The sequence below is a fragment of the Triturus cristatus genome, chromosome 11 (genome assembly GCF_964204655.1).
Source record: "Triturus cristatus chromosome 11, aTriCri1.1, whole genome shotgun sequence".
NCBI classification, from domain to species: domain Eukaryota; kingdom Metazoa; phylum Chordata; class Amphibia; order Caudata; family Salamandridae; genus Triturus; species Triturus cristatus.
In genome coordinates this window covers 438,124,688-438,141,307 of record NC_140594.1, presented here as the reverse complement: position 1 = coordinate 438,141,307, position 16,620 = coordinate 438,124,688, and the positions used below count along the sequence as shown (strand labels likewise).

The 16,620-nt window shown below is 47.1% G+C and overlaps 1 protein-coding gene across 2 annotated transcripts in view; it reads right to left on the bottom strand.

The window, feature by feature from the left end:
• The window catches only part of RASSF2 (Ras association domain family member 2), a 198,517-nt gene that overhangs the window by 181,593 nt on the left and 304 nt on the right, over positions 1-16,620 (bottom strand). The gene's annotated exons all lie outside the window — the stretch shown is intronic.

The window sequence follows — 16,620 nt, the reverse complement described above, 5'->3', positions numbered from 1 at the left end:
AGAGAATTTGTTTATAAATTCAGAACAACAAATTTGGTTTGTTCTTTTCTCCCTCTCTCATCAGTGACCGTATTGTGGCCAGTGACGTTGTTCGCACAGGTGCACTGGGCCCAGATTGTTTCCAAAATGTCCCTTTCTACGTCCTATTTCCTTTTTAGTGCCATCTCAATGATCACTTGTTAGATCTGGAACCATGGGCGTGGGTCTCCCTTCCATTCTTTTGCTGTTGCCTCCTGTATTTTTGCTATGCGTTTTGCTGATCTAGATGCTTTGGGCACTTCGCCACTGCTATTCAGTGCCAAAGTGCAAGTGCTCCCTATTGTAAAGTGTTGTATTGGATTAGTGACTCCATGATTGGCTATTTGATTTACTTGTCAGTCCCTAGTACAGTGCACCATGTGTGCCCAGGTCCTGTAATTCAAATGCGGCTGGTAGGCTTGCAGCACTGGTTGTGCCACCCACAGAAGCAGCTTGTAAATTATGTCTCAGGCCTGCCATTGCAGAGCCTGTGTGCAGTCTGTGACTGCCATGTCGACTCGGCAAGTGTACCCCACTTGCCAGTCCCTAAACCTTCCTTTTTCTACATTTTAGACACCCCTAAAGTAGGCCCACGGGCAGGGTGCATTGTATGTAAAAGGTAGGACAAGCCCTAATGTGTCTAGCATGTCCTGATAGTGAATTACAGCCAATTTCGTTTTTCACTATTGCAAGGCTACCTGTTCCCATAGGCCAGAACGGGCAGTTTGATTATAACATTTTATAATCCTAATTGACCCAGGGAACATGGTAGGAAAACAAATTGTGCATGCCTGAACTCAAAATCATAAAATACATCTTTTAGTGAAGTTGGTTTTAACATTCTGTGTTTGAAAATACCACTTTTAGAAAGTAGGTATTTTCTTGCCTAACCATCCAAGCCTGCCTGTGCTAGGTTGTGTATTCCATTTCTGGTTTGTGAGTGACAGGGGCTGGGGTGGCTGCAGGAGACAGGGAGAGTCAACACAAGGCTGAATAGACCTATCTGCATGAGGAGTGGTGGGAGGAGTAGCACCTGGGCCTGAATAGGGCTGTGCCTGCCTTCCACAATGCTGGTTTCACCTCCTGTGGTGCGTCTGATGACCCTGGCCCACACTGACAAAGGAAGAAGTTGTGCACTGTCAGAATGCACACAGAACTGGTTTGGACTAGGTACAGACACTCTCTGCCTTCAGAGACAAAGGATTTATGTGTATACAAAGGGGGACCCAGACCCTAGAACTTTAGATCACTTTTAGGAATCAAGACGGCCCTTTGCCAAGGAGAAGAACCAAGGAAGCTGAAGGAGGAGACTGCCCCCTGTGCTGTGGGGGTTGGCCTGCAGTGGTTACTTTATTGTCCAGGAAAGGAGAAAAGGAACTTTGTGTGTACTTTTGCAACCTTGACGAAGAATCTCCAAGGGCTTGAACTGTGCTTTCCTCCTGCCTGAAGTCTCAGCGATACAAGACTTCACCACCAGCTCCCCTGAATTCCTTTGCGGGGGATTTCTGCCTGCAGAGAGGTAACTACTGTTGTTTGGGCCATCTGTGAAGACTGCGAGTCGCTGGAAGCGGGACACAATGAGAAGCGTGTCGCCGCCACAGCAGTTGCCGTCGCATCGCCGAAGCGTGCCGCTGCTGCAGCTGTTCGCCGTCGCATCACCGACGAAGAGCATCGCAGGGTCTTTCGAGGCTCAGAAGTTACCGAGTTTGCCGCATGGCCGTTAGGCGTGCATGTATCGCATCCAACGTTGTCGCAATGCATCACGACGCCATTTTCTCGCACCACACCGGATATTCGCATCGAGGCACCATCTTGTCGCATCGCACCGGATCACAGTAAGAAACCGACGCATCACCTCCTCTCCGGTAAGGAACCGATGCATCACCTCCCCTGCGCTACAGTAAGGAACCAACGCATCACCTCCCCCTGCGACCCTTTTGTTTGTATTGCGTGACACATCCAAGGTAATTTGAGAGTAAAGTGTCGCATTCACCATCTACATTGAACTAAGCTATTTCTACCATTTTAAAGTCTATTTTGATTACAGTATTGTGGATTTTTGTCGTTTGGTCTTGTGTTAAGTCTAGTAAAGATTACTTATTTTTCTAAACTGGTGTGGTGTCCATTTGTAGTGTTTTCACTGTATTACTGTATGCGTTCACAAATGCTTTACACACTGGGTCTGAGATAAGCTTGACTGCTCGTGCCAAGCTACCAAGGGGGTTAGCAGGAATTATTTTAGAAATGTACCCCCTTACCCTGACTAAAAGCAAGGGTCCCTATTTGGTCAAAGGTACCTACCTCTGCCAACTGGAGACCCCCAGTTCTAACACCACTTTAATCAAGTGATGGATTCTCTTGCTATTTGCATGTGCACACCAGATTGTCACACAGCTCCCCTCTTCATCAGAAGTTAACTGTATACCATTATCTGAAACCAAAGATTTAGGCATTCCTCTGCCCTGCTGGATCCGCTCACTCAAATTGATTTACCTACACCATGCCTACATGACCCCACAGCGCTAACACATAATCAATGGGTCTAGGTTGGCAGCATGTCCAAGGTGTGGAGTTTTACCAGCAACCTTCTTACACATGATGTGGCAGTGTGGTAGACTGCAGTGTTATTGGGGGGAGGTATTGCGAGTCCTCCAGGAGCTCTCTGTGGCCCATTGCCTACTGGCGTTGCTCCCGGCACCCAGACATACAACCAAGATGAGCCATCGCTTCGCCCTTTTGGACCTGGTGCTAGCTAAGCAGTGGGTGGCCATACATTGGCTACAGCCCGCCACACCAACTGCAAGGAGGTGGCTACTGGACCTACCAGAATGGGGTGTAGCAGAGGAGGGGAGACTGAAGTTGGTAGCACTGACGAACTCGCAGACCTAAATTTGGAGTGTTTGGCAGACATGCTGGACTACCTCATGAAGGTGGTACCACCGTCAGGCAATCTTCAGACCACCCCTCAGGGTCAAAGTGGGTCTCTGGTTGCCTCTGAGGCAGAGTGCTAGAATGTATACCTCCAGAGGAAAGTGGCTGCGGCGGAGGCATGTGTGCATTTCTGATTCATTGAGGGAGCAGTGGCAGCCAGGTGTGGGAGCGTGAAGAAAGATATTGCGGAGTGGCACTGCACCCCCCCCACCCCCGGTGCACAGGCTTTCCTTGGGGTAGGTGCAGTTCCCTGCCAGTGATGGTGTCATTTGTTTGTGGGGACAACCCCCCCCACCATATTATTGGGGAAATTCCCAAGATTTGCAGGGAGGTTACTCTACGGTGGGCACTATGCAGACTCCCATTTGCCACTGTTTATGTTAGTATGGAAATAAAAAATTTGTGTTTGAGGTGATTTAAACAGTTCTGACCAAGGCTGCTCCAATTCCGTGGGGCTACAAGTGAGAAATATATAGAGAGTCTCTACTCCGGTTTCACATGACTAACAGCAGTGACAGTAATTATTTCACAAACAAAGCCAGCCTCAATCCAGCTGGTGTGAACATCTACTAAGTCAACAGCAAACTTCATTCTTATTGGTAAACAATTCAAAGGTCCAATAAAATCTGGACACACCACCTTTACACAAGGCACAGTTCCACACCCATTGAAGGGCCTCCTCATACATCTTGGGTCTGATACCTTTAGCAGTTAACGAGTGATCCAAATACCCTCCGTGCGCAGACTTACACCCTCTCTATCTGAACATGGAAGGGGGTATGAAACGTTCCTCCTGGATCAAGAAACAATCGCCCTCAAGAAATTGCACATCCATTATTTTCAAGTAAGGTCTGGCCTCTACACTCATGCAACTATCTCCGACACCACCCTCCTGCACGAAGCTGTTAACCTCCTCCAATGCTTTATCTTTAATTTGTGCAGTTAGCCATTCGTCCTTTGAAATGGCTCTTTCACATTCAGAAATTATTTCAGAAGCACATTCCAAAATGTCCTCTGAATCAAAACCTTCCTCACCTGCAACAATGGGTAAGTGTAATTGTGCAAGGTGGTCAGCTTGCTTATTATTCCAACCTGGAATGCAGTTGATCCTATATTTGTAACTTTGTAAACTAGCAGCCAACATAGTGAGACGAGCTGATACATTACTCGTCCCACCTGGCTGAAATGACTCTACTCCACGTCACCCCACTCTACGCCATGCTACTCTCTACCACTCTATTCTATGTCACTCTAAGCCACTCCACTTCACCCTAGGCACTCCACTCTACTGTACGCCACTCTACACTACTCTGCTCTAGTCCACACCACCCTAATCTATGCCACTCTATTCTACACTACTCCACTCTATGCCATGACACTCCACTCGTCTTCTCTTCTCTTCTCCATTCCACACAATGCCACTGTACACCACCCCACTCTATGCCACTCTAGTCTATGCCACTCCACACAATGCCACTCTAGTCTATGACACAGCACATTACATCACTCCACGCCACTCTACTACACTGTGCACTATGCCACGCCACGCCAAGCTACATCAGTCCACACCACTGTATGCCACTCCACGCCACTCATCTATGCCACTCTCCTCTATGCAACACCACTAACTTTTAGCCATACAGCACAGCAGCCACGCCGCTGTACAACATGGCTGAAATATCTTGGCAAAGCTAACTGCTCTCACATGGAGAAGTCCTAATACGTCAATGGTCGTTTCTTCTTCTGACCTCAGTTTGTAATCGGTTCCAGGGAGGAAGGCGGTGTGCAGAGCCGTGGAGCGGTTGTGTGTGAGGGTCATGCACTGTACACTGCCTGGGAATCTGTTCTGGTTACAATGCACTCAGCTCCGTGTTAACAGTAAGACCTGTGTGTGGGTGAGGAACAATTGCATGCTGCCTGTAAAGCGTTGGATTTCGGCCCATTAAGAATAGTAAAAGTCTTCAAAAACAGAACCACAAGCTGTCACTCCCTGTAATTATATCTCTGTACATAGGTATCATAATCCTTCTAATGTTATGAGCGTCGCACACAGACAGCCAAACTTCTTTAAGGATTTGTGAGTATTCTTCACCTTCTTCCTTCTCTGATGAGACTCGTCGCTGTGGTGGGCTCCATGGGAACCGATCAAGAAGGACCTCTTCTCTGCCCCTGACTAAAGGGACCTCCTGGCAGTTGTTGATGTATGCTCTACGTATACAGAAGGTAGATTTCTTAGATGGCACCACCAAAGAAGCGATCACACCCATAACATAAAAAAATACCTGCAGACCATTGCCTGTCAACTGAGCCCGAAACAAAATTGGTCCTCTATTCCAGCACGACAACATCTAATCAGTCCTGCGGTTGCAAGGCGCTCCACACCGTGGCTGAGACATGTCACAATTCTGAGTTGGCTGTTTTTTCTATGATAGTATAGCCTTACCCACTCACTCCATCTCTAAGGCATGCCCCCATGCCTGGCTTCTCCTAGACAGCACCGTCCAAGAGTCTCTTCCCATGACATGGTGCATCGAAAAGGGCGCCAACTATCTCAAGAGAGACTAAGAAGTCGACCATGCCTGTAGGGAATACAATTCCCATCAAAGATTGACATTACAACAAACAAACTATGAGAGGCATGTGTTGTGTGATCGGTTTTATGCTCTTCCGAATATAGATTTCAGGGGTAGTAGAATCCCCAAATTTATTTTTCTGCGTCATGTATACGGAGAAAATAAGAACTCATCTTTGGTATTCTTTTCTTTGAAGTCATGTGCAGGAAAAGAAAGACTTCCAACACGTGTTTCGCCAGGGGCTGAAAACCAGGGCTTTCTCAAGGCAGGAAATTCTCTTTCGGTTGTTGTCAAATATGGATTCCAAAAGTCACACGGATAAAGCCTCCAGTAACGGGTCCGGATCCAGAGAATTTCCTGCCTTGAGAAAGCCCTGGCTTTTCAGCCCCTGGGCGAAACACGTGTCGGCTGTCTTTCTTTTCCTGCACATGACTTCAAGTAAAAGAAAAGAATACCAAAGATGAGTTCTTATTTTCTCAGTATACATGACGCAGAAAACTACATTTGGGGATTCTACTACCCCTGAAATCTATATTCGGAAGAGCAGAAAACCAATCACACAACACATTACTTGGATCCAGGTGGTATCTGGGTGAAACCACCTTTTTGTTTTTTGCCACAACCCATAATCGAGTCATGACCTTTTGTGTGTGAACCCTGATAACACCCACCAACTAAATCACACTATGAGAGACAGTAGCAAGCCAAAGGCACAATGATCACTACAATCCAAGGGGCGATACCTGTGACACGCAACGTTATGAATTTTATAATGTTTCAAGGAACAACACACCTTGGGGAAGACCCTGTGCCAGCAGACTTCAAGCATGAGGAAGGAGATGACACTCCGAGAGGGGCATTTCCCATCCTCAGCAAAACACAGCTCAGGGTTGGCACCAGACATTACACTTGGGCAAAGAGAATAGATTTCAAATAAAGACAGCCTCAGATCCCCAAGCAGGGAATCAGAAACTGAGCAGCTCCCACAGCAGCAGCAGGTCATAGCAGGCAGAACTCCAGAGAGGCAACCAGCTCCCTCGACCAGGCTCTGGAACTTCCTTGGAGTTAGTCACCCACTATGCATTGTCATTCTCGCCTTCTCTCCTGCAGCACCACCCCGCGCCCTTTCTGGAGCCCCTATTCAACCCCCAAGTTATTATTATTATTTATAAGTTTTTTATAGCGCTAGCTAGACCCGAGGGTATCAGAGCGCTTTACATACACAGGGGAACAAAAATTGCATTGCATAGCAGGACCTAGAGATGCATAACTAATATAAGCTGATAGAGCATCATGTTATTCTGAAATTTGTAGGGGTGCATCATATTCACCGTTAGTCAGCACCCGCATATTATTCGATGTAGGCTAAGAATGCTATAGAAATGTATTATTAGAATCGTTTAACATAGAGGTGATTAGAAATGTAATAATGCTTATCGTGAAGAGTAACGTTGCAGATAATTGTGAAAGTATTTAGTAAATGCATAATGATTAGTTTATGAAATGCAATCTATTAGGTTAAACGTGTGCCATGTTAAAGTTACACGTGCACGTTGCTTACTGACGTATATGAAAAGAATGAACTAATGCTTAGAGTGTGATTTAGGAGTGTGTTTAACAGTGTAAAGGCCTGATCGCATATGCGTAAAAGAGAAAGGCCTGTTCATTAATTTTGGCGATTATGTTTTGATAATTGTATTTCCTCCCCTCTACACTATTTAGCAGATAAAAAGATCCTGGCGACCTGAGGATTCTTGGAGATAATCAGGTAATCAAGAATCCGGCCCAATCAAAGCTAAACATTATAATTATGTATAAAGATATAAGCTAAACATTATAATTAAGTTCCAATCACGTTGGGTCTCCATTACTTTTTGGTGGGTTTTAGAGTCTGCTGGGGGATGGATGCTATGTTGGAGGTAACAAACGTGCCACCTTCCTTCAGGTAACACAGCAGCACACAAATGCCCTGGGGATGCCTGGTTTGGGCCCAAGTTAAATAAAAGGGTTTATCTACGCACAAGCAGGAGTACAGGGCAGATCGTAAGGAGACGCCCCAGGTCCATATGAGCAATGTATTGAAACCACCTCCAAAGCACTAACGCCCTCTGCATTGCAGAAACTCAACAATCATGGCTTCTAAGGTCATGGAAGATAGCTCTCCAGTGGTGTATCAGGAGTCATACAGACATACAAGTGTACCTTTCCATTGTTGAGGACTTGTGACCGTGAAATAGTTTGGGAAATAGGGCTGTCGTTTCTTCTTGCCTACCAAGAGACCAGCAGCGCTATCTTATTAAAATGAAGACTAGTGAAAGGAAGTCTTGACTCCCAGGTAAACTGCCATTAATAGATCAGTCTCAGGTTTACTTCTAATCTGAGAGACCAGCCATCGATCTGTTCCTGTGCACACAAAAATGACGTTCAAAGGCAACTTGCTGTGGTATCCATTACACCCCGGCCGTTTCATGATAGGTTTTTACATAACGCCAAAAGCTAATGCGTCGTACTGCATTATATTTGGTTATTATAATAAAGGTATCGAAACGGGAGTCTTTTGATTGGTCAGTCATCAAAAAACGTGCAAAGTGGGCATAAGATTTTTCTAGTGACCTCGGGGGAGGATGCCATCTACCCACGCGCACTATCAAACTTGGAAAACTCAGTCGAAAATGTGCGCAAATTGTGTCTACGTTTGTCACGCTGCCTCGTGGTCCGTTTGACCTCCAAACCTCCTTCAAATCTTTCCATATCCGGTTGCGTGACTTAGGTTACGCACAACAGCCTTCATCATGAAAACAATGAAAGGTGGAGGGCGGAATGGAGGTTTAGCCAATGCACTTATCCGCTCATTTACACAATAAGCCCTGGTCCCCTTCCACATTCATCAACCTTCGAGCCATATTCGCAGACAATTTTAGTGCCCAAACTACGAGCAAGGTGCCCGTATTTCGGCGTCTTGGTCCAAGCATTTCAACCAGAAACGCTGTACACAGTGATCAGCGTTTCTGGTTGAAATGCTTGGACTACAAATGGAGAAAAACAAATGCAAAGCAGGCGCAATCATTTCTATGTACAACGAAAATATACCTTAGACCATCTGAAGACCTGAAACCTGTAAAAAAAACTTTTTGCAGGTGTTTTTTTTTTTACGCCAGAGGGAAGGCATGTTGGGAACATGCAAATAGTCACAAAGGAATTCACATTTTTTTCCTAATGTCCTCCTTTTGAGATGGTATCAATTTCAGAGACAGCGTTCCCGTAAAACACTGTTTTTCTTTACGGGGAACTGTAACAATAATGAATTTCCTTATTAACATCTGGACAGGAAACAGGCACCTTGAATGAAAAGATGACGTATCGAGTGACCACTTCCTTTCAGGTCATTACTGACACTGTTCCCAGTCCTGCACTTCCATGTGATCACGGAATGCATTATGGGTGCTGTGATCTTGTTTTTCTTCCACTGACTGAATAGAATAGCACAATTGTAAACAATGATTTGTAGCTGAAAAGGTCCGCCCTGAAAAAAGCGTCTTTAATGACCTAGACCAGAATCTGCCAAGTTACTAAGACCCACCATCAATGCGTGAACAGTTACTCCACTACAGGTGTTTCTTTGTATTTTGGGATGTGCTCTCATGGTTTTAGAATTGGATAAACAATACTAAAAGTCCCAGAATGCAGATTAAAAACTTAAACTGGAGCAGCTCATCACTCATGAACCTGAGAAACATGGAGGGGTTGACACGTCAGTAAATAAACGTATTGATGTTTACTCTCGCCATGTTTGAGGGAAATGTCTTTCAGGGTGATTGCGGGCCAGACCTATGTCGTTCCGCTTTGGGTTCGAGTGTACAGAAAGACTTTTTCAGTGGCTACTAGAGGGCTTGAGAAAGCTTCTATTTGCACATACTTTTCAGCCCTTTTGGGCTTGTTTGACCATTCACATTAGTCAGTAATGCCCGTCCCAGACATGGTATATGCTCTATGCAGTTTATTGTGTACAAATCCTGACCTGATCAAATATACTTCTTCCTTCTCGTGTTCACAGACACTGGCTTATGCTCAACACATCGTATCCTGATGATGACCTTTCAAACCACTGTGGGTCGAAACACTATGGACGTTATGAGCAACAGGACTTTTATGATTGAAAGTCACCATTCCGTTTGGACACCTATGACTTATTTTATGCAAACATTTATAACCTTTTGTATGGTCCACTGCCATTCCAGTAACATACACATTTTTCTATCCTTTATACTTCTCCACACTCTATGATCACTTGAAGACTATTTCTCAGATTAACCATTACAAACAGATGTCAGCTATATGGTGGTTGCCATTGTATACAGCCCTAAAAGGCTACAAATGATGTGATTTTACACTCAGTGAATGTTGACTACGAATTTTCATAAATACAGCAAGGAACCATTGTTGTTTGTGTGCCGGTGAAAAGGAGGTATCTAGTTAATTCTGAAATAAGATCATACTTTGAGTTATCGTCTTTGTTATTGGTCTACCCGCAGTTGGGCCTTCACCCAACATCCCTTTGGGAAATGTAGCCGCCTGCTGAAACTGCCAGCATAGATGCCATATTGTGCATAGTTCTATGTAGGCCAACAGTGAACACAATGTGAATCAGTTTAGTCAGCAAACACATTTCACACAAGATGGCACCTGCTCACCAATGACGCGAAAGGCCCTTTCTGACTCCCATTCCCCGTCGCTGAGACATTTCTTTCCACAGGTCTAAACTACGTAAACAGATGCAGTGCCAAGACGGCATATGCACTCAAGGCTGCACCTGCCCCCAAACATGGCTGCACACAAAAGTTCAGACCAATGGCTACTTTGCGCTTTTGAACCAATGCCCGGGCATGTTATTGCTGTTTGCAGGAGGAAGGTGCCATGTTGCAGTACAGAGACACAACAGGCTGGAATCTTTGCCCCCTCCATGGGGAATGTTGGGCTGAGTCTGAGTCCTATGCTTACATTAGCAAGCAGTGACCTAGTGACCCCCCTAATTCAGTGGATGAAGTGGGCGGGATTTATGGGGCAGGACGTGCCCATACTTTTTTAATTTAAGAAAAACAGTTGCCTGACTTTTTATGAAAAGACAACACTGCCAGAACGGTTAGTTCTGACAGTTTAAATGCTTCAGCTGAAGTGTAAGGCATGGAGTCTCTTGTGCTGTGAACCCGAGGGCGGGGTATGCAGCTAAACAAGCCTTCTTGCCAGGGTGCCTTCTTGCCTGAAATAAATGTACATGTGCACAATTGTTCAGCCTGCAAATGTAAAGTGTGCATGGAAGCTGGTATTGACTTTAATTAACAGAATCAAGTGAAGCTTCCTCATGACACAGATTTATTCGTTTTGAGTGGTATTGCAAGGGAGTTACCATCTGAGCTGTGAAGTGTGTGTTTTTAAAAGACAGCTATAAAAATGTTGCAATACATACAATCTGGGTATTACTAAAATCTATACTTTGGAAGAGCTTTTTTTATCTTAAACCTTTTTGCGCATTTTGTAGCAGCCTATCTTATAATGTGCATAATGCAATTTTTAAATAATGACTTACATATTTGCAGTGCCTTTTGTCACAGACTGACCTCGTAGCACTAAACATACACAACTCACTATTATCCACTGTACAAACTAGGTTTCAGTTCTTTGGCTCTCTGGTTCCACACACAGACCTCAACAGTGCATTAACTAATAGAGGTTTCATAATGTCCAACAGTGCATTTCCCGCTGATTAACTACATTTAAATTTATTTTTCATTTAAGCTGTGCGCTATTTTATATGTATGTACCTAAAGGTTAAAGTCCGGAAAAAGCTACACAATATTTTGGGGGCTTTTTAGCCACGCTTTTCACCCCGCCCCTACGCCCACTCACCCATAGTGCATTTCTACGCGGCCCTAATTACACAAGTGCGGTACAAAAAGATCTCAAGTTTTTCAGGTCCATGCATGAGTAGCTTATCCTGTCCAAGTATTACTTAAGGATCCTGGGATGTTTAGGCTTGATTTTATAACAGGACTACAAATCCCACAATGCAAAGAAAAAGAAACTGGATGTGGTGAACCTAGGAAACGTTAGAGCTGCTGCATTCTAAGCAATGGGAAAACCCCCTATGAGCCATCACAGTTACTCCCTTACTGGACTATGACCTAAATAGTCTTTTAAAAAGAAACACAGACAACTAGGGAATATTTTCTTACGCAGATCAGTGCCGCCTGACATGTGGAAAACTTAACACACAAAGCGAAGCCCGGAATAGACTGTGCCTTGACTCTCCTCCAAAACCACATTTCTTTTCTTTTTTGTTTCCTCCTGAATGCTGTGGGTCGATGTCTTCGCTCCCCCTGGGGCCTGTATATCAGACGGGACAGGCAGTTACTCGGAAGATTGCAAATGAATAGGCGGGAGCCGCCAGTGGCGGAGGCGGGAGCAGCCCGGGGCGGGTTCCCTGCCAGCTGCACTGTGGTGCCCCAGGGAGGAAGGGAGATTCCTTCAGCACAAAACTGAACCGCATCCAGTCCGATCTGCTGGTCAGATGGGCTCAGGATGCCCCGCCAAAGACGACGGGTGGGAATTAAACGAGCAAGGGCTGAGAATCGGCCTATCCCGGGTTTATCCGCAGACCAGCTGGAGAACAGCGGCGCACGGGCCAGGGCCACGGCGACAGGATATGAAACAATCTTACTGCACACAACTGGGCCATTAATGGCCAGCTGGGGCCAGTGCATCCAGCCCAGGCGAGTAACTAAGGAGGGCTGGTCTCCTTGTTTGGGGAGGCTGGGCCTAGGCAGCATGAGTCTACGGAAAGAGAACGGATGACTACCAGATGACTCCATGTAACAGGACCCAACTTTTAAACTTCTGGGTTTAAATTTAACATAGCAGTGCATTCTGGGAGTTGTAGTCTTGCTTAATTTTAGTTGAGCTAATTGTACCAACACACCTAATAATCATTTGTAAAAGCAAAGTTCAAGAAAGGAAAATAGGTCTCTCAGTGACATGGAGCCATCTGGTCATCCTACAAATGAAGGGAACAGCACAAAGGAGGACCTAACCACGCACCTTCTAGACAAGTACAGCTAGATCCTGCTCCAAGTGGAGGACGCCAAGGAGATTTGCGGGGAGCGAAGGCAGCGGTATAGTAGTGCCTTCGGCCCATGCACGCAGAGGCAACAAGTAATGGCGCTAATGCAAAGTTCCAGACCACTTCCCGACTCCCATGAAAAAGAACTAACCTACATGATCCATCCAAGGGGATTTAGTGGAACCAGCTGGAAACTTGTGCAACTCCTGCTGAGCCCAACTTGCAAGTTACACATGTGCTAGTTAGGCCTGGACAATAAACTAACAAAAGTTGAGGCAGCAATAACCACACACTGACAGTACAGCAATGCATCAACAAACCGGTAGGAAAACAGGGTCTAAGGGAAACTAGATTTAATGTGCTTTTACGATTGACCCCCAGTTCCTTTGTGTATGTTTAATTAGTACAGCAATGCAACCCATCAAGGTGCAACAGTGACACCTAGCAAAGAGCACAACACAGACGGTGTTGAACTGCTGCTACCTAGCACATAACACAAAGTGCAACACTGTGGCATGGGAAAGAGTGTGGTCCAGCAGTGTTATTGTTGCTACCAGAGGTAGCGAAACACAGGGGTGACATACAGAGGGTATGATGCAGCAGTGCAATCAGGAGCCAGTGTTACCTAGCACAGATAAGATCTCACAGTGCTACGTAGCACAGACTGCACTGTGGATACGTTACCGAGAAGAGACCACAGGATGGTGATGCAGCACTACTAAGCACAGCACTGAAAACAGAGATGCAACAGAGATACCTGAACAATATAGAAGACACAACTTTGTAACTCAGCACATAATACAAGATGGCTCAAGTGCTACCTAGCACAGAACGCACTGGGAGACAGTGTTGCACAAAACATGCAACATGATGCAATAGAGCTACCTAGAACGACAGCACTACCTAACTTATAAAAGACAATGTAGCAGTCATGCCGAGAAAAGAAAGCATGGAAAGGCAGTAGTTCCCAGTCTAGTCATCCTAGAACGTTGTACAAGGTGCAACGGTGCTGCCAAGCACAGAACACACAATGCGGCAGTGCTACCTAGAACAGCACCCAAGATGCAGCAGTGCTGTCAGGCACAACACCATGCAGTTGTGCTACCTAGAATACAAACCCAGGATGCATCAGTGCTGCCAGGCACAGAACCCAAGATGCAGCAGTGTGATCAGGCACAGAACCCAAGATGGAGCAGTGCGGTCAGGCACAAAACCCAAGATGTAGCAGTGCTGCCAGGCACAGAACCCAAGATGCAGCAGTGCTGCCAGGCACAGAACCTAAGATGCAGCAGTGCTGCCAGGCACAGAACCCAAGATGCAGCAGTGCTGTCAGGCACAAAACCCAAGATGCAGCAGTGCTGTCAGGCACAAAACCCAAGATGCAGCAGTGCTGCCAGGCACAGAACCCAAGATGCAGCAGTGCTGCCAGGCACAGAACCCAAGATGCAGCAGTGCTGCCAGGCACAGAACCCAAGATGCAGCAATGCTGCCAGGCACAGAACCCAAGATGTAGCAGTGCTGTCAGGCACAGAACCCAAGATGCAGCAGTGCTGCCAGGCACAGAACCCAAGATGCAGCAGTGCTGCCAGGCACAGAACCCAAGATGTAGCAGTGCTGTCAGGCACAGAACCCAAGATGTAGCAGTGCTGCTAGAAACAGAACCCAAGATGCAGCAGTGCTGCCAGGCACAGAACCCAAGATGTAGCAGTGCTGCTAGAAACAGAACCCAAGATGAAGCAGTGCTGTCAGGCACATAAACCAAGATGCAAGAGTGCTGTCAGGCATAGAACACACCATGGAGCAGTGCTACATAGAATACAATCCAGGATGTAGCAGTGCTGTCAGGCACAGAACCCAAGAAGTAGCAGTGCTGTCAGGCACAGAACCCAAGATGTAGCAGTGCTATCAGGCACAGAACCCAATATGGAGCAGTGCTATCAGGCACAGAACCCAAGATGCAGCAGTGCTGCCAGGCACAGAACCCAAGATGCAGCAGTGCTGCCAGGCACAGAACCCAAGATGCAGCAGTGCTGCCAGGCACAGAACCCAAGATGCAGCAGTGCTGCCAGGCACAGAACCCAAGATGTAGCAGTGCTGTCAGGCACAGAACCCAAGATGTAGCAGTGTTGTCAGGCACAGAACCCAAGATGTAGCAGTGCTGCCAGGCACAGAACCCAAGATGCAGCAGTGCTGTCAGGCACAGAACCCAAGATGTAGCAGTGTTGTCAGGCACAGAACCCAAGATGTAGCAGTGCTGCCAGGCACAGAACCCAAGATGTAGCAGTGCTGCCAGGCACAGAACCCAAGACGTAGCAGTGCTGCCAGGCACAGAACCCAAGACGTAGCAGTGCTGTCAGGCACAGAACCCAAGACGTAGCAGTGCTGTCAGGCACAGAACCCAAGATGTAGCAGTGCTGTCAGGCACAGAACCCAAGATGTAGCAGTGCTGCCAGGCACAGAACCCAAGATGTAGCAGTGCTGTCAGGCACAGAACCCAAGATGCAGCAGTGCTATCAGGCACAGAACCCAAGATGCAGCAGTGCTGTCAGGCACAGAACCCAATATGCAGCAGTGTTGTCAGGCACATAACCCAAGATGGAGCAGTGCTGTCAGGCACAGAACCCAAGATGTAGCAGTGCTGTCAGGCACAGAACCCAAGATGCAGCAGTGCTGCCAGGCACAGAACCCAAGATGCAGCAGTGCTGCCAGGCACAGAACCCAAGATGCAGCAGTGCTGCCAGGCACAGAACCCAAGATGCAGCAGTGCTGCCAGGCACAGAACCCAAGATGCAGCAGTGCTGCCAGGCACAGAACCCAAGATGCAGCAATGCTGCCAGGCACAGAACCCAAGATGCAGCAGTGCTGCCAGGCACAGAACCCAAGATGCAGCAGTGCTGTCAGGCACAGAACCCAATATGCAGCAATGCTGCCAGGCACAGAACCCAAGATGCAGCAGTGCTGCCAGGCACAGAACCCAAGATGCAGCAGTGCTGCCAGGCACAGAACCCAAGATGCAGCAGTGCTGTCAGGCACAGAACCCAATATGCAGCAATGCTGCCAGGCACAGAACCCAAGATGCAGCAGTGCTGTCAGGCACAGAACCCAAGATGCAGCAGTGCTGCCAGGCACAGAACCCAAGATGCGGCAATGCTGCCAGGCACAGAACCCAAGATGCAGCAGTGCTGCCAGGCACAGAACCCAAGATGCAGCAGTGCTGCCAGGCACAGAACACACCATGCAGCAGTGCTACCTAGAACACAGCCCAATATGTAGCAGTGCTGCCAGGCACAGAACCCAAGTTGCAGAGGGGCTGCCAGGCAACAAACACATGACACAGCAGTGCTACCTAGAGCAGAACACACAATGCAGCAGTGCTACCTAGAGCAGAACACACAATGCAGCAGTGCAACCTAGAACAGAACACACAATGCAGCAGTATCTAGCACACAGCACACAATGCAGCAGTGCTACCTAGAACACAACAATCGATGCAGCAGAGATACCGAAAACAGAGTATACACAATGTAGCAGTGCTACCAGGAACAGAACTGAGAGTCTGGCTTGATATGGCAAAACAGAGGGCGCAGAAGCTGTCCAGCTTCATGAAACCCAACTACATAAAGCGGGATGCAGTTGCATCACTGTGACCCGGTTCAAAACATACAGTGCAGTCGTCTGTGCAGCGAAGCTTGTGACGGCAATACCACTCGAGGACAGGTACAACCCGCACCATGACGAGTGGGCAGCGGTGACAGTTGCAAAGTTGCTGGCTGGTCTGCATATAAAATACTTCGTTGCTAAGCAGACAATGAGCTATGTGCGGCAGCCCCCTGCTGCCTGTAAGTCACAGCACTTCTGGGCGCTGGGTGGGCGCACTCAACAGTTCTAGATGTTTGCCGTTTTGGCACTACTGTACTTGCAGCGAGGCCGCTGTGGTCACGTAGTGCTGGTGGCCAAGCACTTGCGCCAAAGCACGTTGATGAT